The sequence below is a fragment of the Macrotis lagotis genome, chromosome 1 (assembly GCF_037893015.1).
Source record: "Macrotis lagotis isolate mMagLag1 chromosome 1, bilby.v1.9.chrom.fasta, whole genome shotgun sequence".
NCBI classification, from domain to species: domain Eukaryota; kingdom Metazoa; phylum Chordata; class Mammalia; order Peramelemorphia; family Peramelidae; genus Macrotis; species Macrotis lagotis.
The window spans coordinates 44,425,022-44,445,473 of record NC_133658.1 but is presented as its reverse complement, the minus strand read 5'-3'; the positions used below and the strand labels follow the sequence as shown (position 1 = coordinate 44,445,473).

The window sequence follows — 20,452 nt, the reverse complement described above, 5'->3', positions numbered from 1 at the left end:
TGGAAAATAAGAGAGGTTATAAAGCTAGAGTCAGAGTCAAAAGTTCCAGCCAGAGGGAATGGCTGGGAGAGAGGAGAAGGGGAAGAGAATAAGAAAGTGGGAGAAGAACAGGACAAAAGAGGAAGGGAGAAAGGGAAAGAGAAAGGGAAAGAGGAAGGGGAAGGGGGAGGGGGAGGGAAAAGAGGAGCACAATCCTGAGAAGAGCAGCAAGGCAAGGCCGGAAAGCTGGAGACCACAGCTGTAAAGGGGAGCTGGAGACCAGAGTTTCACCCACAGAGTAGACTCCTTACCCTCAGGTACCATGATTTCTCACCCCCAAATCAGGATATGCTCTTATTACAAAGTCTCTTCGGCAGTTGGGTTGGCTGCCGTAGCCATGCTTGGGGCTCCACTGATCTAGGGGTCTCCTGTTTCACACAGCTTACAAGATAGGCAGATATTGTACCTAGGACTTAGCAAGTCTGAGGCAGATGTCATTGTCCCATGGAGAGATGGCTTGTCTAGTCCCATCAAGGTAATATGAGAGAACACTAGTGAGGGGCTGACCACTGTGAGATCTCACAGCTGACTGGGTACATTACAGACATGTTCTCCCATCTCAGCTGGCCCTTAACTGCAGTGGAAGTCCTGCTTCTCCTTGATTAAGATCATTCTCTTCCATGCAGAAGCTGCTCTGAGTCTCTCTTCCTCTTCTACCTTTCCTCCTTATACCCAGGACCTTGACGAATTTTACTAAAAAAATGAAGGCCGTTCAGTAGGGCCTCCCTCCACTTCCAAACCTTGACACCATCTCATGCTCTCCTTTTGTTCCTCGGTCTCTGAAAAGGGTGGCTCGTCTCCTTGCCCAGGTCATCCACTCTACAGTCAGTGGCGTGGCCAGCACTTATGAAGCCCCTCTACTGCGCTAATCACAGGGGAATTAACAAAAAGGGGGAATAGTCCCTGATCTCAAGAAGCTCAGAGTCAAGTGGGGAGATAACATGCAAACAGCCATATTCAAACAAGATATGGGCAGGATGAACTGGAGGCAGACTCCAAAGGAAGGCCCCGGACAAAGGCTTGTCAAAGGAGAAGATTTTAGCTGAGGTCATGCACAGGGGACAGCCAGGGACAATATAAAGCCCTGGGGAATGCAGAGTGTGTGTTGGGGAGAAGCCAGGCTTCAAAAGCCAGACAGAGAATTCTGTATTTGATCCTGGATGAGACCCTACACACTGGGGAGATGTTTCTTGACAGCAAAGCAGCAGGGCCTGAGGCAGGCAGACCCACCTGCTGCTGCTGCTCCAAGCTGTCCAGCTATGAGAAGAAGGCAGGGGCAGAGGCCATCCCCTCTCCTCCCAGCTTCTCTAGCATATTAGCATTCTCTTTCTTCCTCCTCTCTCTCTAGAACCTTCAGCCTTTTCCTATCTGCTGCCTTCAACAAGTCTCCCAATCTTTTAAACAAATCTTCAGTAGGTCCTACTATCCTCCCAAGCTATCGTCCCAAACTTCTCTTCCCTTTCTCAAACTCCTTGGAAAAAACCTGCCTATCTTTGCAGTCTCTCCTTTTCCTCTTCCTCACCCTTGCAATCTGGCTCCCAACCACCTCATTCAATCAAATTTGCTTTGACCAAAGTTAATGATCTTTGAATTGTGTACGTGAAGATCCTTTCTCATCTGCTGACCACCTATCCTCTTGGATCCTTTCTTCTCTCTAGGTTTTCATGATACTATTTGTCTCTTGGTTTGTTCAATCTCCTTTGATGGCTCAACATCAATTAAAGAGTTGGGTGTCCAAGAACACTGGGTCTGAAGATAGGAAAATCCAAGTGCAAATCTGGCCTCAGACACTTAACTAGCTACGTGATCCTGGCTAAGTTACTTAATGTCTGCCTACCTCAGTTTCCTCATCTGCAGATGGAGGATAATAATAGGACCTAGCTCCCAGAGTTGTTGTGGAGATCAAATGAGATAATAGCTGTCAAGTGCTTAGCAGACCCTGCCACAAGGTAAGCACTCTCATTTCACACCTCCTAATGCTGGGTGTTTTTCAAGATTTAGTCCTAGGTCCTCTAAGTTTCCAAGGGCTCAACATTTGTTCCTCATCCTTTCACTGAGCTTCAGGTCCACATCACCAATGACCCAAATTGGACATTTCAAATCAGATGCTTTGGAGAGAACTCAAACTCAACAAATCCAAAATGGAATGTATCATCTTCCCCCCCACCCCAAACCTTTCTGTTTCTGTCAGAGGTACTTCCATTCTTTCAGTGTCCATCTCAACCTCAGCCTGCCCTGGACTCCTCACCTGCCCTCTCCCCATGTTATCAACCATCAAATCTCGCCTTCTCTTCCTTCACAGTATCTCTTATATCTGCTTCTTCCCATCCCTCTTCACACACCTATGGCCTTAGGGTTAGGCTCTGAAAAGCTTACTAAGGAGTTTGCCTTGCTGCTAGTCTTTTGCCAATTCAGTTCCAGTAAAGCATTAAAAAAAAATCAGCACTGATCTAGTCAGAGCAATCTAGTCAAACAACTCCAAGGCTTGTCTTCAGATAGGGATAAAACAGAAACTTCTCTGTTGAGGCCCCAACCTATATTTCTAACTTTAAGGGGTATTACTGCCCTGCTATATCCTGCCATGCAGCCAAATGATCTTTTCTCTATTCTTTACACATACGACTCCATCTCCCATCTCCAGGCCTTTGTACTGGTCATTTTCCAGGCCTCGGATGCTCTTCTAGCACAGAATTCTTCTCCTTAAGATGCAACTCCAGCTTCATCTTCTGCAGGAAGACTTTCTGGATCGCTCCCAACTACCCTGTACTTAGTGTACACACACACACACAATTATCTAGGCATTTGTTGTCACCCTATTAGAATGGAGGCTCATTTTGAGGAGAGATTACTGGCTTCTTGTACCTGAATCCCCAGTATCTGGCACACAGCAAGTGCTTAATTAATGCTTACTGACTGATTTCTCTATATGCCAACTTTAAGGCATCTCCCACCAAACATCTGATTAAAAATAAAATAAACCCCTCCCTTGAGCCCCCCAAGTTTCAAAGAGCTGGAGAGGGTCTCGTCTGTACTTTGATAATGGTACTCCTTCACATGGATAGAAATGCTTTTTGGATTTTTATTTCTACTCATCCATCCCATATGAGCCTTACAAGCATCCAGATTACTCTGACCGGACAAAGATACAGACCCAGAAAGTCTGACTGACTTAGAATCAGAACCCAAACCCTTTATTCTTCTGACTTCTAGTATGGGGTGCTTTCCCTTAGAGTCTCCTAATTATTTTGATGGAATATGGGATGTAAAAGGAATATGTATGAAGATGACATCACTGTCTACAGAAGAAACACAGGGAAAGCACCAATCCTGAATCACACAGGCTCCGTAGAGTCAGGAGAGAAACAGTTCATAATTAATAAACATTCATTAAGGACCTACTATGTGCCAGTTACCCCATTAAGGACCAGGGTATAAAAAACTCTAGAGGAGACCAAACTCTGAATGGGGGACAATATGTACAAACAAATTAGAGGTAGGATAAATAGGAAATAATTCAAAGAGGAAAAGGCACCAGAATGAAGAGGACTTGGGAAGATCTGGCAGTAAGAACTGGGATTTTAGTTGGGACTTAAGGGAGCATTTTAGGCCTGGGAGCAAGCCAGGAAGATGCCCAGAACTCCCAGAGATGGCTGAACAAGGTGCACTGGGGGGGGGGGCATGGCTAAGGACACTGGCAAGATAGTGGGGAGTTGGGCTACAAAGGGTTTTGGATGCCAAACAGGATGCAGTGAGTAGAGAAGGCCCACATCTGCTTCCTGACTCACTGGGGTGTGTATCAAGTGGTCATCCATCTATCTGCCTGGCTCCATATCAAGCTAACTCAAGAATGTGCACTGGAGATGACACAAAGAACAATCAATTCCAGCAGAAAGGGCAGAGATTTTACAAGTGGAGCAAGATCACGGCTTTTATCACATTGCAAACAATTATGAAGAAGTCATTGCCTCCCTCTCTCTCTGTCCTCTTTAGTCTGGAAACGAAAAGGACTGGGTGACTTAGATGATCATTGTATTCTTTAAGGCCCTTTGAGCTATAAAACCTCTTGCTTAACCTTTTAGGATACAAGACAATATTAATAACTACCTTTTCTAAGCTAGCTACTCTTTTTCTTTAAATATCACTATTTGTTTTTCCAACAACATGCAACAGTAGTTGTCATCAATCTTTTTTTTTCTGTAAGGTTTTGAGTTTTATTTCTCCCTCTCTCCCTTCCCTCCCCACTCTCTCTGACAGAAAGCTAATACAGTAAGTTAGTTTCTCTTTTTTTTCCAACTGATATTTTATTTTATTCTTCCAATTACATGTTATGAAAGTTTTTCAAAATCCATTCACATGCATTTGCACATTTATAAGCTACATAATTTCTTCCATCCTTAGTGGCACACAGTTTGGTGAACATTGTACATATACTTTTATGTCTAACATATTTACAGATTAGTCAAAATAACTAAAGGGGGAAAAAAGAAAACCATGAGATAGGAAGGAAAAAATAAGAGAAAATTTTAAAAAGTAAAACACAATGTTCAGATTCTACAGTTCATTTGTTTTTCTTCATCTGGATGTGGATAGCATTGTTCATAACAGGTCTCTGATCAGTCCACAATGTTATTGTTAATGTGTACAACGTTCTCTTGGTTCTGTTCCCTTTGCTCTATGCTAGTTACACTTAAGCTGTTGTGGTTGTTTTGAGTCATTTCAGGCGTATCTGACTCTTTGTGACCCCACTTGGAGTAGTCTTGACAAAAAATACTGGAGTGGTTTGCCATTTCCTTCTCTAGCTCATTTGGCAGATGAGGAAACTGAGACAAATAGGTTTAAGTGACTTGTCCAGGCTCACACAGTCAGTAAGTGTCTGAGGCCAAATTTGAATTTAGGAAGAGGAGCCTTCAGGTCCAGGGCTCTGTCCACTGAACCACCTAGCTGCCCCTTCTCTTTGGTAATACTGGCCAAACTCAAAGGAGGAAGAAGGAAGAAGAGGAAAAAAGAGGTCAGGGAGGTTTCACTCTCTTAGGCTTCTTTAATACCAGCTGAAAGATTTATTCAAACACCCTGGGGTCTGGTGCTGGTTTCTTCTGAAGGAATGAGTATTTCTTGTCCCCGACTCTGCCCTGAGTTCAGTTCTCCTGACTGACTTCTTCCTCAATTTCACAAGTTCCCTTTACTTCCCTTTCCACTTGCTGGACTCCCTCCCTGGACACCCGTCTCCTCAGTCATCTTGCCTAGACACAGACACCCATCTCCCCCATGTACTGTCGTCGACTATTAGAAGGTAAGTTCCTGTGCAGCTCTTCTTAGCAGTTCAGGGATCTAGGAGACCTGTTATAATCAGTCACCTGCATTCAGAGGAAAAAACAAACCACAGAATCTGAATATATACTATACTCAATTTTTACAAAAACTTCTTATATTTTTCCTTCTTATCTCATGGTTTTCTTTCTTTTCCCTTAGTCCTAATTCCTCATACACAAAATGACTAATATATAAACATGTGAAACACAAAAGTCACATGTACAACTTTTACCAGACTGTTCGCCACTGAGAGGAGGCGTGTGAGAAGGGAGGGTGGTAGAAAAATGTGTAACTTATAAATATGCAAGTGGATGAACACTGAAAAACTTCCATAGCATGTAACTGTAAAAATAAAATAAAATATCAATTAAAGAAAAAAAAGAATTGGGGCAGCTATAGTAAATGCCTAATAAATGCTCCAACCACTCAGTCATCTATTAATCACTTTCCATGTCTGTACTCTCCAGACACAAGGGGTGGAGAGCAGGATAGGGAGAGAAGGGGATAACTTCAGAACTTAGTTGGTTGGTGAATAACGGGGATGAAGTATCGAAGAAATCCCAAACCCGTCACAGAAAACATCATGGATAGAATGGGGCCACTCTGCTGAGCTCCAAATACAAATACAAAGCCTACCTAACCAGCCTGCAAAGGTCCTTCATATGAAGATGATTGGAAAACCATCCAGGTTACTGCCTGAAGAAAAAAATAATAGTAACAGAGTCGATGACAGTCATGCAGTGGTGTAGACCCGGGGCGCCACAATGAATACTGAAAATCTCTTTAAGCCCAAGGCCTGAAATCTGGCCAGTTAAAGTTCCATTTCTTTCTTTGTAGTTACTCTTATTTCATTGTTAGAACATAAATATACTTGATTTCAAGCTCTTTTCAATAATTTACACCTTACTGAAAGAGCCTCTGATCCCTCAGTGAAGAAGGTCTGACTATGTGCCAGTCTCTGCCCTCAAGTAGCATACAGTCTAGTGAGGGAAACTACACAGAAATAATCAGGTTCATACAAACAATATACAGAGATGTGTCAGTTAAAGACATTTATTATTATATTTTATCTTATTCTATTGGTCAGTCACTGAGCGAGAATGCTGGGAATAAGAGCCTGGGGCACAGGAGCAAAAACCAGTTCCACTTCTTCATTCCAGAATGTTCCAGAGTACGTGCCATTCCACTCAGCTTGGTGGTCCAAATGATGCTTCACGATCCTGTGAGACAGGGGGCAGACATTCCCATTCCCATTTTACAGCTGGGGACAGGAGGCAGATAAATAAAGTCCCTCACTCAAGGACACAAAGCGAGCTGGTGATAAAATTAGGACAAGAGATCCTCAGCTTCCTGACTTTCTGCCAAAGATCTTCCCACTAGACCAAGGCTTTCCATTGTCCTGCTGAACACATCGATTCATTTTTGAACTGTTTTAAGTTCTGTCAATTCCTGAGGATCAATGCCAATGAAGTGATGCACTGGTTCAGTACAGAGATCTCTGAGACATTACCGGACTAATAGCTGAAAGCAACACCTCAAGATGTGACTGGGTTAATCATCCCTAAGGATCCCTCTCTCCTTTTCCACCTCTTAGTGCCTTCATATTCCTAATCAAGTCAAAAAGCACATGATAAGCTCTAAGTGCAGGAAATACAAAGAAAGGGGAAAAAAATTCCCTTCCCCAACAAGCTCACGTTTTAACAGGGGAGACAATATGCAAATAGCTATGTAGAAACAAGGCAGAGACAGGATAACTTGGATGTAATCTCAACGGGAAGCCACTAGTATTAAGGAAGGATCAGGAAAGGCTTTTAAGAAGGTAGGATTTTAGCGGGGACTTGAAGGAAACCAGCAAAGCCAGTAGACAGAGAATTAGCAAGGAAGCCAGTGTCACTGGAGTATAGAGTACATGGAGGGGACCAGATTGTGAAGGATTTTAAAACAAATAAGGGGTTTTTGGAGGTTGGCTGAATAGGGAAATGATGTGGTTGTATCTGTAACTTTAAAGCAATCTGCTAGCTGGAAGATGGACTGGAGTGGGGAGAGATGAAGTAGGGAGATTAACTGGAAAACTGAGATTATGAGAGTGCCTAAGATGCTGACAGGACCAGTGGACAGAAGATGTAAATGAAAGATGTTATAAAATTCAAACTGACAGAACCTGAAAACAAATTGGTTATGGGGGGGGGGTTTGGGGATGGAGAGGTAAGAATGAAGAATTGAGGTTGAACCTACTCCAGTAATAGAGAAGTTAGGAAAAGAGGAGGATTTGGATAGGAGAGGAAGATAATGAATTCATTTTTGGACATATCTATGGGACACCATTCAAGACATCAAATATGCAGCAGGGGGTGCAAGCCCGAATGTTTTGGAGAGAATAAAGTTAGGGCTGAGAATCATCTGCCAAGAGAAAGTGGAATCTATGGGAGATGATGAGATCACCAAGCGAAATAGTAGAGTGCTAAGAATGTTTATGGTGTAAGGAGCCTTTGGGGGGGGGCACCCATAGTTAAGGAGTGCATTCCGGATGAAGAAGTCAGTCAGGTAAAAAGAAAACAGCAGAGGAGAAACAAGGAAAGGAGGACAGGCAGGGTCAAAAGCTGCAGAGAGGTAGAGAAAGGTGAACATTAAGAAAAATCTATTAGACCTGGCTATTAAGAGATCATTGGTAACTTTAGAGAAAATAGCTTCCCTTGAATGAAGTCAGAGTCAGACGCTAAGAACTAAGAGTGAGGGAGTAGAGGCACTAAATGTAGACAGCCTTCTCAAAGAGTTTAGTGAAAAAAAAAAAAAGAGGGAGCTAGGATGATACCTAGAGGGGATGGATGGATTCAATTAGGGGGTTTGGGGGCATGGGAAAGATATGGGCCTATCTGTAGGCAGCAGGGAAGAAACAGGAAAGATTAAAGAGTAGTGAGAGTGGGGATGACAAATGGGGCAACCTGCTGAAGAAGACAGGATGTAATGGGACTGATTGTTTCACGTGAAAGAAAAAAGTGCCTAAAAGGTATCTGAATGATGCGAGCTGAGGAGGAGAGAAGAGGGAGCTTGTGTTGAATGGTAACCATTTTTTTGTTGTTGTTGAAATATGAGGTGAAGTTTTGGCTGAGGTGAAGGGGGAGGGATCAATGAAGGTTTAAAGGAGATAAAAAGGTATGGAATTACTGCTGTGGAAATAGGAGACAGATTCAAAAAGACTGCCTTGTGTAATGAGAGCCCACTAATAAATGAAGAACACCAATCTATGTAAAGGTGGTGTTGTCAGTCATCTTGGTTTGGGACAAAAGAGAAGAGGTAGAGGAGAGGTGGAGACAAGGTGAGGGATGGAGGGCATGGGCATGAGATACTGCATTTTCAGAGTGAGTGGTTTTTATGAACTATCTTTTGCCTTTTCCTGAATAGGGAAGGCTGGTGGGTAAGGATGGGGAAAACAAAAGGTTAGGTATTCTTGGGAAGTCACTGACTGATATAAAAGTTCCCCCCACCTGGCTTTTAGCAGAATGAGGTAAAAGTACTACTACCTGGGACTGAATGAATGTCTCTCTGACCACTCAATCGCTCCCTGGAGTTTCTCGGTTCAGACTACCTGCAACTCCAACAACTGGGGTAATGTGGTGGAGGTGGGTCACTTTTGGAGCTCTCTAAACTCACTTCATTTTGTGGTCATCTGTCAAGGCTGGAACAGAGGAGGTCAAAACTATGGTCTATACAGGGCAGACATCAGGAAAAACCAGAGGCTCTTCACTATGAGCTGCCTCTTCTCCCTTCCACCTTCACTGCACTTCCCTCAGATACCTTCTGCTACCTTCTCCTTGGTGACTCTCATGCTCACTGGAAGCAGACCTTTTTCTTTGCCAAGACAAACCCTTCCACATGTTTAATGCTCAGAACACAACAGCTTTACTGGAAGTCCACGAAGAATACTCAGAATTCAAGAACAAAGAGAGGACAGTATTTAGGTTGTACCATGGGAAGTGTGTTGGATCTGGAGTTCTGGAATGTGGATTAAAATTTGGCCTCAGGGGGCAGCTAGGTGGCGTAGCGGATAAAGCACCGGCCTTGGAGTCACTTAATTACCTAGCTGTGTGGCCTTGGGCAAGCCACTTAACCCTGTTTGCCTTGAAAAAAACCTAAAAAAAAAAAATTCGGCCTCAGACGATGACAGAGTGACACTGGGCAAGTCATTTAGCCTCTGTCTGCCTTAGTTTTCCCATCTGTAAAACTTCTCCCAACCTCCCAGGGTTCTTGTTGGGGTAAAAGTGAGATATTTATAAAGTGTTTTGCAAACCATAAGGTACAGCACATAAATGATTTATCCCACACTGGAGAAGGATTTTATCTCCAGCATTTAGATCCTACATGTGGTGAGCATTAAAAAATTTTGGTTAGAATATAAAAATAGGGTGAAAGTTTCTTACGGGGGGGGGGGGAGGGAAGTAGAAAAGGAAGTTATTAAACAATAGTAAAAAAAAAAAAAGTGTACCCCTTCGATCTTTTGTCTGGAGAATCCAGGCAATAGCCAATGTGCCAACTTAGAACTGTCAGTCTAGCTTGACTAGGGCTGTATTTGGTGGTACCAGATGGCTGTTGATTATTCCACTATCCAGATGGTCAATTAGCTTCTAGGAGCTACAGTCCAAGCCAGCCAGTTATTTCACTTACATTTGGGAGGTGAGGGAGACAGAAGATGTTAATGATGGTTAGGGACATAACTTTTTATCTCTACCAATTGAGAGCAGTGGAGTTGTTGAAGCTACTCCCGGTTCATACTTCCTGAAGAAAGTCATTGGTTGGCAAACAAAACGACCTCTCCCTCCCCTGGGGGATGAAGCAAAGCTTCCCTCAACCATCAGCAGGTGGCCTCCCTTCTCTGGGCTGACTACAAGCATGTGAAGAAGGAAGAGCCAAGCTCAAAATTACCTCTGAGAAGCCTCCTTTGAAAGAGAGGAAATGGGCCAGATTGCAGGGAATCCATAGCTATTCCTGGCCAATTTCAGAGATGAGAAGGGGGGAACAGCAGGGGCTATAGGTATTTCTGACCAAAGACCTCCCCCCAATACCCCCATGAGATTGTTGGCATGAACCATTCCAGGAGGGAGAAAGAAATCCCAACATGTACATCATCTTTCTGCCAACAAAGCAATGAAACTCTTCAGCTGGAAAAGCAGAGTGCCATTCTGCTTTCAAAATCAGCAGCTGGGAGCAGCATTGCACATTTCCTTCAGGTCTGATGACAATTAAAAATTCCTGCCATAATTTCCTGAGTAGGGAGGTGGTAGCTAGGGGGAGAAAGCCCCAGTGAGTGATTACAGAGATAATCTCCTCCCTCTGACCTCATTTCCCAACTTTGTTCCCAGACTTTCCACTGTCAGGATGCAGAGGAAGACTTGGCTGCCCGGGTTCCCATGTGATGGGGAAGGTGTAGTGCCACTCTGCTGGTGCTGACAGCTGGCCTACATTACTCTTTCTCCTCAGCATGACCCTGGTGGAGAGGAGAGGGGCTTGGAGACAGACACAGTTACACACACACTCACAAGAGTCCAGGGCTCTGAGGTACCATACAGTCAAGGCGGTCCATTTTATGGAGACAGCCTCCCACTCTCAGCCACAAAGACCAAGTAAATCTGTAACCTCCAAACTGGAGCAGTCCCACTGGGCCTGGGTAGCAACTTGCTTCAGCAGGGTACCCTGCCACCTACGACGAAGTCAAACTGCCTGCAGCTGTATCAGCAGCCAGCAACGATTATGAAGCACTAAATATAGACCATTAGGCACTATAATAAGTTAACCATATCCGGCCTTCCAAGAGCTTACATTCTAAGACAAATGATATCAAGACAACACAAACCAAGTTGGTTCAACAGCTCCAAAAACCAAGCCATTTAAACAAAAAATAGATGTGTGACAGCACAAATAAATGTTATTTGCCCCAGTGGAGGATGTAAAGGGTTTTTTTTCCCCCTGAACTTCAATAAATCAGGTCCTACCTTGCAAACTTTAATGATTGTTGATGATCTAATGCTAAAACAAAACCAAAAAACCCAACAAAAACTAAACCAGGATTTCATTCTCCCCACACCCCCCCCCCCACCCTTCTTGGTCTCTTCTGTTCACCCCATCCATCTGTTATCACCTAGATCTTTGCTGCAGCCATCTATCAGTCTCCTTCCTTCTGTCAAGAAATTCAATTTCTTACTAACTGCCTTTCCTCTCCACCTTAATCCCTGGCCTTCATACTGGAGACCACAATAGGTATTCTAATGGCCTCCTAAACAGCCTGACCTCTCAGTTCATAAGCTCTCCCATGATCTAGATCTCTACAGATCTCTACCACTACTTCATGCTACCCTTAGGCATGGTCACCGTTTATCTCTCCTTATCACCCTTAACTCTAAATGTTAAATTCTTCTCTTTGACCAGGATTTCATGTCCTTTCACCTGTGTTTCACGCCCCCTCCACTTTAGCATCACTACCACCTCCACTCCTTCAAGCTTTTCCCCTTATGCTACCATCCCTTTTCTCCCTTCATAGCTAATCACCTTAAATCTCTATTGCCCTCTAGCCTGTACTTCCTGGTGTCCCCTGACTGCCAACCTTCTCCCCAACCATCCTCTTCCTCAATCCTACCAAAATCAAATACCCATACTGGCCAGGCGATTTCACACAATTGGCCTCTCCTGGCAAAATGGCAATACTTGAAGGTCTTCCTGATTGACTTCCTATTTTAGTCCTTTTCTAAAACTCCCAACCCTGCCATACCTTTCTCCAAGAAATTTTTATTTTGGTTTTATACTTTACTGAGAAAATCAGGGCTTTCTCCACAAGTGCCTTCATTTCCCTTTACTACATGTTTCAAAATCCTCTAGACCTCCATTCACCATCACCTTTGCTATAGTTTATAAGAAAGTGGATTTTTTTTTCTAGAGAACTTTTTATACTTGTGCTCCTAATTATGCTCCTTTTTTAAATGAAGTATCCAAGCACAAAAATGTTGATTATTTTATATGTCAGACACAAGAGCTGTAAATAAAATCATGAATCTCCATTTATACTGTTTTCTTGTTTAAAAATGCATGTAAAACATTTCACATTATTTCTAAAACTATACTGCTAGTCTTTGTGCTTACCCTTATGACTTCTATTTCTTTTTTCTTTTTTTAAAGTTGTATTTTTTTTAAGATAATGGGGGTTATGTTACTTGCCCAAGATCACACAGATAGGCAATTATTAAGTGTCTGAGGGCAGATTTGAATTCAGGTCCTTCAGACTCCAGGGCTCTATCCACTGCACTATCGAGCTGCCCCATCTAGAGCTACCCCTATGACTTCTATTTCAATGTTCATTCCTTTCCCCCATCATATTCAATATCTCCCTGTTTACTGGATCTCCCATCATAGTCTACAAACATTGTACTTTTGTCTTTCAAATTTCCTTCTGGAGGAAGCAGAGTGGGGGTGACTAGGTGGCAGAATGGACAGCACCAGATCTGGAGTCAGGAAGACCAGAGTTCAAATCTGGCTTCAGAAACTTACTGGTTAGGTGACTCCTGGGCAATTCACTTGACTATTTGTCTCAATTTCCTCATCTGCCAAATGAGCTGGAAAAGGAAAGTGGCAAACCACTCCAATATCTTTGCCAAGAAAACCCATAAAGGGCCATGAAGAGTTGGATATGACAGAAACAGCTGAACAACACACCAAGAAAGCAGGAAGTTCTGGTAATAATATTGGACCCAGAGTCAGGAAACCCCTGAGTTCAAATCCAGCTTTGGATACTATTTAATAGCTATGAGATCCTGGGTGGATGCTGCCTTAGTTTCTCCGCAAGTAAAATGGGAATAATAACGGCACCTACTTCCTCAGGTAGTGGAGAAGACCTTAAAGAACTCTGTTTCCACTATTTTATGTTTTATTTTGAGCTGGGCTAATTCCCACTCACTCGCTTCACAACTCTATAATACTCTGTTTAAATGGCTTTTTTCCAATGATCTCCTAACTGTATAGTTCAATGGCCTCTTCCCTCCCCCCTCTTCTTTGAGCTGGATTTCTAGGCAGTCTCTCCTGTGGACTCCACCCTCTGTAAAATGTCTGTCTTACTGCAGAGGCTCAGGCCCCTTTTCTGGATCAAAGGGGTCAGAACAGACCTCAGGTCAGGCATCCTACCCTTCCATTCCACAGTCCCAGAGTGGGAATGGCAGGATTCAAACCCAGAGCTTAGGACTCTAAATTGTCCCTTCTTTTCACAGTAAGTATGATGTGTCTTATTTTGTTGTACTGAGTATGTTTTACATTTTAAATTGTGATGACACAATCTTCCTTCAAAACTCGTATTAAATATCCACAAGTCTTTCTAACATTCTCCCTGGCTCCACCTTTGGATGGCTGCAAGAAACTGGCTGACAGGAGAGGTTTGGTACTACAAGTCCCTCCCTCTGTTCATGCCCTATCCCAGTTATTCTGAATCTAAATTACCAATAAACCAACCCTAATGCCTGTCCACCTGTAACCTACCCTCCCCAGGGCCCTGGCTCCAGTTCCCACTCCTCCACTGTACCCTGTGGAATGCCTGATCCATAATCTTTCATTCAGTCTAATTCTCTTTTCATTTCTTTCCACCAAGCTCTCCCAGAGACTCAAAGTCCTTTTTTTTTTTTTTTGCACAGCAATGGGGTTAAGTGGCTTGCCCAAGGCCACACAGCTAGGTAATTATTAGGTGTGTGAGGCCAGATATGAACTCAGGTACTCCTGACTCCAGGGCCGGCGCTCTATCCACTGTGCCACCTAGTTACCCTATCAAAGTCCTTTTTGATGATGCCACTTTCCTTACCATGCTTTCCAGTACTGGTGCTATTTTCTGTCTAACCCTTTGACTCACCAGTATACTCTTTGCTCCCCACTTGCTGCTTCTGTTCTTTCCCTCTACCACCTTTTCCAAGCAATTTTTCCTTTAAGGGCTGCACTACCCAAATTTCTCAACCAATCCAGAACCTGCTGTTATTATTCACTGACTTCTAAGACAAGTCTCTAATTCTTCAGTAAGTTCAATGCCCTCGCCTCATCTCTTGCCCACATGGGTTATTTGATTCTTTCTCAAATACTGATTTCCCAGTTCCTCAATCCATTTGCTTCAATTTCCTCATCTGCAAAATAAGGATTAGAAGAGTACCTACCTCCAAAGGTAGATGAGGGTGTGACCCAGAGTAATGCTACAGAAATGTAGCATAATATTATTATTTTGCCACCATCTATAAAGATTCTACTTCCTTGATCATAAAATCCTTTATTGAACCATCAATTTTTATCATTCTATCTTTCCCTATATTTGATAACCCTTAACCCTGTTCTTAGTCCTTACCATTATCCTCCAACCCCCAGTTCTTTCCCAGGCCATGATCACTGCACTTGTTATAATCTATCATGATCCTTGGTGAGTCAACTCAAATCTAAACCGCTTTCCCCTCAAATCTCTGATGCCTCCTTGCCAAATCCCAAACCTAGATTATCCCCCCATCTTCCTCCTTCTTTCCTATTCACTTTCTGCTGAATACAGACAAAACCATAAGATCATAAGAGCATGTTTACCATTATAACTTTGTTATCTAATCTCAGTATAACATTTTATTTCTCCCTAACCAATTTACTATCCCATTCTCTAAGACAGCTACTCCAAACATTCTCATTTCTCTTCAAACTTCTCATTCTATTTCACCCCACCCTCTATTTCAGCTATGGACCTCTTTCCACACTTCACTGAAAGCACTGAGCCAAGAGCTCTCCTTTCTTCCCTTTTCCTCACCTCACACCTTTCATGCATCTTCCCCCGCTATCTCCTTTACTCCTCTAACAGTCCTTCTCCTTGCAAAGGTCAACCCTTCTACATTAGAGGCTGGATTCTATTCTTTCCAACTTCTTCAGTAATCACTCTCTTCTATCATTTCCATGGTTTCTTATCTTCAATCTCTCCCTATCTGCTGGCTCCTATTAAGCTTCCAGCAGCATACCCCAATCTCTCTGATCCTTAAGAATCCCTCACTTGATTACCTCTACAAGCTCTCTTCTCCCTTTTATGATTAGACTCCCTGAGAAAACCATCTCTATTCAATGGTTTCACTGGCTGTCCTTTCAATTGCAATCTGGTTTCTTGACCTCACCATTTAAATGAAAGTGTTCTCTCCAAAATGACCAAAGATCTTTTTCTTGCCAAATTTAATGTCTTTCCCCCGATTCTCAGGCTTAAATTCTCATCAGCATCAGTTAAACACCTTAACCTCCTGGATACTCCCTATTCTTTGAGTTTCCATGACACTACATTTTGCTGGTCCTCTCACAAGTCTGACCAATCCTCACTCTCCTTTATTTGTTCTCCACCCACCTCTTAAACAATAAAGGTAAGTGTCTCCTGAGGCTTTGTCCTGAGACCTCTCCTCTTTTCTTTCTACACTATCTCACCTGCTGGTCTCATCAGCTCCCATGAATTAAATTATTAGCTCTATGGAGCACTATTTATCCATCCCTAATCTCCCTCTTGACCTTCAAACAACCATCATCAATAACTTCTTAGACATCCTGAACTGTATATGTCCCATAGTCAGCAAACTCAATAGGACCAAAACAAAATTCATTATCTCTCTCTCTCTCTCTTCCCAAAGCCCACCTTCATCTCAGCTTCTTAACACTGTCTAAAGTACTGCCACCTTCCCAGTCATCAGGCTCAAAGTTCTGGTGTCATCCTTGATTTTCCACTCTCACTGACTCCACAGTTTATATGCCTGATACTGTCAAATTAAACACCAAAAATCCACATCCAATTTCTGCCTTCACACCTCTAGTTTACATCCCCTTCTCTTTCATTCATACAGCCACAGTCCTAGTACAGGGCCTGCTGCTCCCTTCTTGATTAGACTATTGTAACAGCTTTTAAAGTAGCCTCCCCATACCTCCATACATTAACCTATGTCCACTCAGTTGTCAAAGGTGATTTTCTTCCCCTAGAGTTCAGGTCTAACCATGCCATCCTTTCTGCTCAGTGAGCTCCTGTGGCTCTCTATTACCTCTAGGATGCAAATAAATAAACCCTTCTGTTTGGCATTTAAAGCTCTTCATGACCAGGCTCCTTCCTCCCTCTCTGTTCTTATTCCTGACTACCCTCCATAGTCCAGCTATACTTGTAGTAACTCCCCAAAACACTGACTCTGTGTCTTGGTCCTGGGTGAACCCCCTGCCTGCCTGGCCCCTCCTGGTTTCCTTTCACTGGGGGGAGTTCTTTCCCAGGCCCTCCCTCTTTACCTTTCTTAGGACTTCTAGGCACCTGATTATTTTCCTGTCTGCCCCAGATGGTTTCTAGCTCCTTGAGGGCAGGTGCTGCCTGAGACTTTCTCTGCTGAAGCTCAGTGCCTAACATACATAGCACATGCTTCACAGATGCTTGTTGACTGATCATCTACAACATAACAAATTAACAATCCAGAATTGTTGGAGCATGTTAAGACATTATTCTTTCTTGTAACACTCTTTGCCTCTTTCAGTGGCATGCCCAGAGTTCCAACGGAATACAGGAGCTGATGAAGATGGATGATAACTGTACGCAGGTGATTTCTCAGTCTTTCCAGGCTCAGAGAGAGCATTACCACTTCCCTCAGTCCTTTCCATGGCTATCAGTGAGCACTCACTTCTCAAATCAGACTACTATCCTTTGAAAAGTTGATGTCCTTTGACTCAGTGATAGCACTGGCAATGTACCAGGTGTACAACACACACACACACACACACACACACACACACACACACACCCCCTTCCAAAATATTCATGGTCACACTTTTTTGTCATAGCAAAATAGAAAACAAAGTAGTTATCAATTACTGATCAGGAAAAAGTTGAACACACTTTCATCTATGAATGCAATAATTGCAACATAAATAGAATTTGAAAATTTCAGAGAAACATGGGAAGTTAAATGGACAAGGTAACAATATACACAATTACTAAGATATGGTAAAGACAGTTGAATTCAGACTGACATTACACATCTGGGGCTGCTAGGTGGTGCAGTGGATAGAACACCGGCTCTGGAGTCAGGAGTACCTGAGTTCAAATCCAACCTCAGACACTTAATAATTACCTAGCTGTGTGGCCTTGGGCAAGCCACTTAACCCCACAGCCTTGCAAAAACAAAAACAAAAACAAAACAAAAAGAAAGTAATCATCCATTCAAGTGGAGAAGGTAGGTGGCTCAGGGTAGCTTGGCTGTACTGTCAGACAGAAAGGATGACTTGAGCAGTGATTCACATTGATGCTTGTTAGAGGGCTGAACACCAGGGGAAGGAAAAATGACTTTTTAGATAAAAGATGGCTAAAGGGCAGCTAGATAGCACAGTGGATAGAGCACTGGCCTTGGAATCAGGAGGAGTTCAAATCCAGCCTCTGACACTTACTAGCTGTATGACCTTGGGTAAGTCACTTAACTCTGACTGCCCCGCATCCAGGGGCATCTCAGGTTGTCCTGATCCATATTTGATCACTGGACCCAGACGGCTCTGGAGGAGAAGGTGAGGCTGGTAACTTAACACAGTGCCCCTCACTCAAATCTACTTCATATGCTTGTCATGGCCTCAACTCCTTGATATTGTGGTCTTCTTCGAGAATGAAGAACAAACATGAGTCTAAGTTCGGCTAAGTTCTGGCTAGGAGGTGACAATAAGAAAAGAGTGGGGGTGGGAGCTGAAGAGGAAGAAGTAAAAGAATATGATTAGTAAAGATTAATGTTACAACTGGAAGAGACCTTAATGAACACCAGGGCCAATGCCTTAATTCTGAGACCCAGGGAATAAGTAATTTGTCAAAGAGCCACTGCTAGTTAGTGACAGAACTGTGGCTAAAACCTTAATCTCCTCTTGCTCCGGTCCCTAGAGGGATTTCAGATACTGAAGGCTTGGAAAAGATGAAATGATAACACCCTCCTCCACTATGATGATACTTTCCAATTCCTATGTAACCAGGATGATTCCCACTTCTGTTCCACCAATGCCACGTGAAGCATCAGGGCTGCTATGTTTAGGTCCTGAGGGCAAAGCCTTCTTTTCCCAACTTGAAAGCGACCGTGATGGCCCAACCACTTGGTCCAGTTATTTCCTGAGAGGTACAGAATTTACTGGCCATTCACCCTTAAACATGAGTCCTAGATTTCAAGACCAGACTTTAAAGTGACAAGATTAGCACCAATCAAAGGCCAGAAGAAATGAGGAAGATTTAAATTTGGCCTAGTCTCTTTAAAAAGGTAAACTATAAATAAAAGTAACAACAGAAGCACTTTTATAGTGCTTTAATAATGCATTTCATAGAGAAGGAATCAGAGGTAAATCAGAGGTAAACAGAGGTAAAATGACTTGCCTAGGGTCACACACCTAGTGAGTATCTGAGTCTGAATTTGAACCCAGGTCTTCTTGATTCCAGACCCAGAGCTCTGTCCACTGTGGTGTTCCCTGGCTGCCTAATCACTGTCTTAAAGTCCATACCTTTAATAGACTGACCCTCTAGGAGGCACAAAAGATAACAATGAAGATGATGATGATGATGATGATTTGGGGTTTTTGCAAGGCAATAGGGTTAAGTGACTAGGCAATAATAAGTATCTGAGGCCACATTTGAATTCAGGTCCTCCTGATTCCAGGGCAGGTGCTCTATCTACTGCACCACCTGGCTGCTCCCCCACCCATGTCTAATTCATTGAATTAATATCAGGTTACTAACCCTAAGCCACTCTGCTTCTACCTTGGATGGATGAAGCTCTCTCTTTGCCTGTGATTTTATTAGGGCGAGGAATGCTCCTTGCAGAGGCAGAGTCTGAATGCAGTGGGGTGTGCCGTTTGCTTTTATTCTATCCTAAGACTAGGTTCCTCCTGCTCTTTTGAGGTCAACTACTTTATTCAATCAGAGTGCTTGTTAGACAAGTAACCTAAAACCTGAAAACTGAAGGATGCTCAGAAACAAAGCCAGTCCTAAAGTGCTGTCAACAGGGACAGAGGGAATTTCATAATATTAAAAAGTCTTAAGGGACAACTGTGGCTCTCACAGAACTATGAACAGTCTTAAATTTTAAGGTCCTCTGAGGACACTTGATACAATGAACCAACCCTAAGGAGGAGAGAGGGACACATGGGCTGTGCCCCACCACTACTAGGTCTGTATCCTAGAGATCACAAAAAAAGGAAAAAGTACCTATATGAACAAAAGTATTTAACAGCAGCTCTTTTTATAGTGGCAAAAGAATTGGAAACTGAGGGGAAGCTCATCAAATGGGAAATGGCTAAACAAAGCTGTGGTATGTGAATATGAGGGAATACTACGATGCTTTAAGAAGTGATGAGCAGCTGGATTTCAGAAATGCCTGGAAAGATTTATATAACCTGATGCAAGGCAAATTGAGCAGAACCAGAACAATGTACAGAGAAATAGAAACAATGTGAGATGATTAACTACAAATGACTTAGCTCTTCCCAGCAATACAATGATCCAAGACAGTTCCAAAGGGCTCATAATGGAAAATGCTAGCCACATTCAGAGAAAGAACTGATTCTTTTTCTCAGTGACTCCAAACATTTTTTGAGCTCCACATGCTTCTGCCACCCACCCTTTCAATCCCTTTCCCTATGGCAGCAAAAAATCTAATATAAGTTGTGAATGAATTGTATTCAACATATTTCCATATTAGTCATGTTGAGAAAGAAGAATTAGAATAAAGAAGGGGGAAAAAACCATGAGAAAGCAAAAACACAAAAAGTATTTAATAGTATGCTTTGCTTTGCATTCAGAATCCATAGTTTTCTCTCTGGATGTGGATGGCATTTGTGTTAACAAGTCTCTGAGGACTGTCCTTAATCATGCAACTGCTGGGAGGAGTTGAGTGCATCATAGCTGATCGTGGCAGTTGCATGCTGTTAATGTGTACAATGTTCCCCTGATTCTGCTCACTTCACTCAGCATCAGTTCATGCAAGTCTTTCCAGGCTTTTCTGAAGTCAGGCTGCTCATGATTTCCCACAGAACAATAGTACTCCATAATACTCATATACCATAGCTTTTCCAGCCATGCCCCATTGAGGGTATC

General features: G+C 42.9%; 1 protein-coding gene across 3 annotated transcripts in view; it reads right to left on the bottom strand.

Annotated features, from left to right (window-relative positions):
- ZNRF1 (zinc and ring finger 1) overlaps positions 1 to 20,452 on the bottom strand; it is a 95,141-nt gene that overhangs the window by 6,204 nt on the left and 68,485 nt on the right. The window lies entirely within an intron of this gene.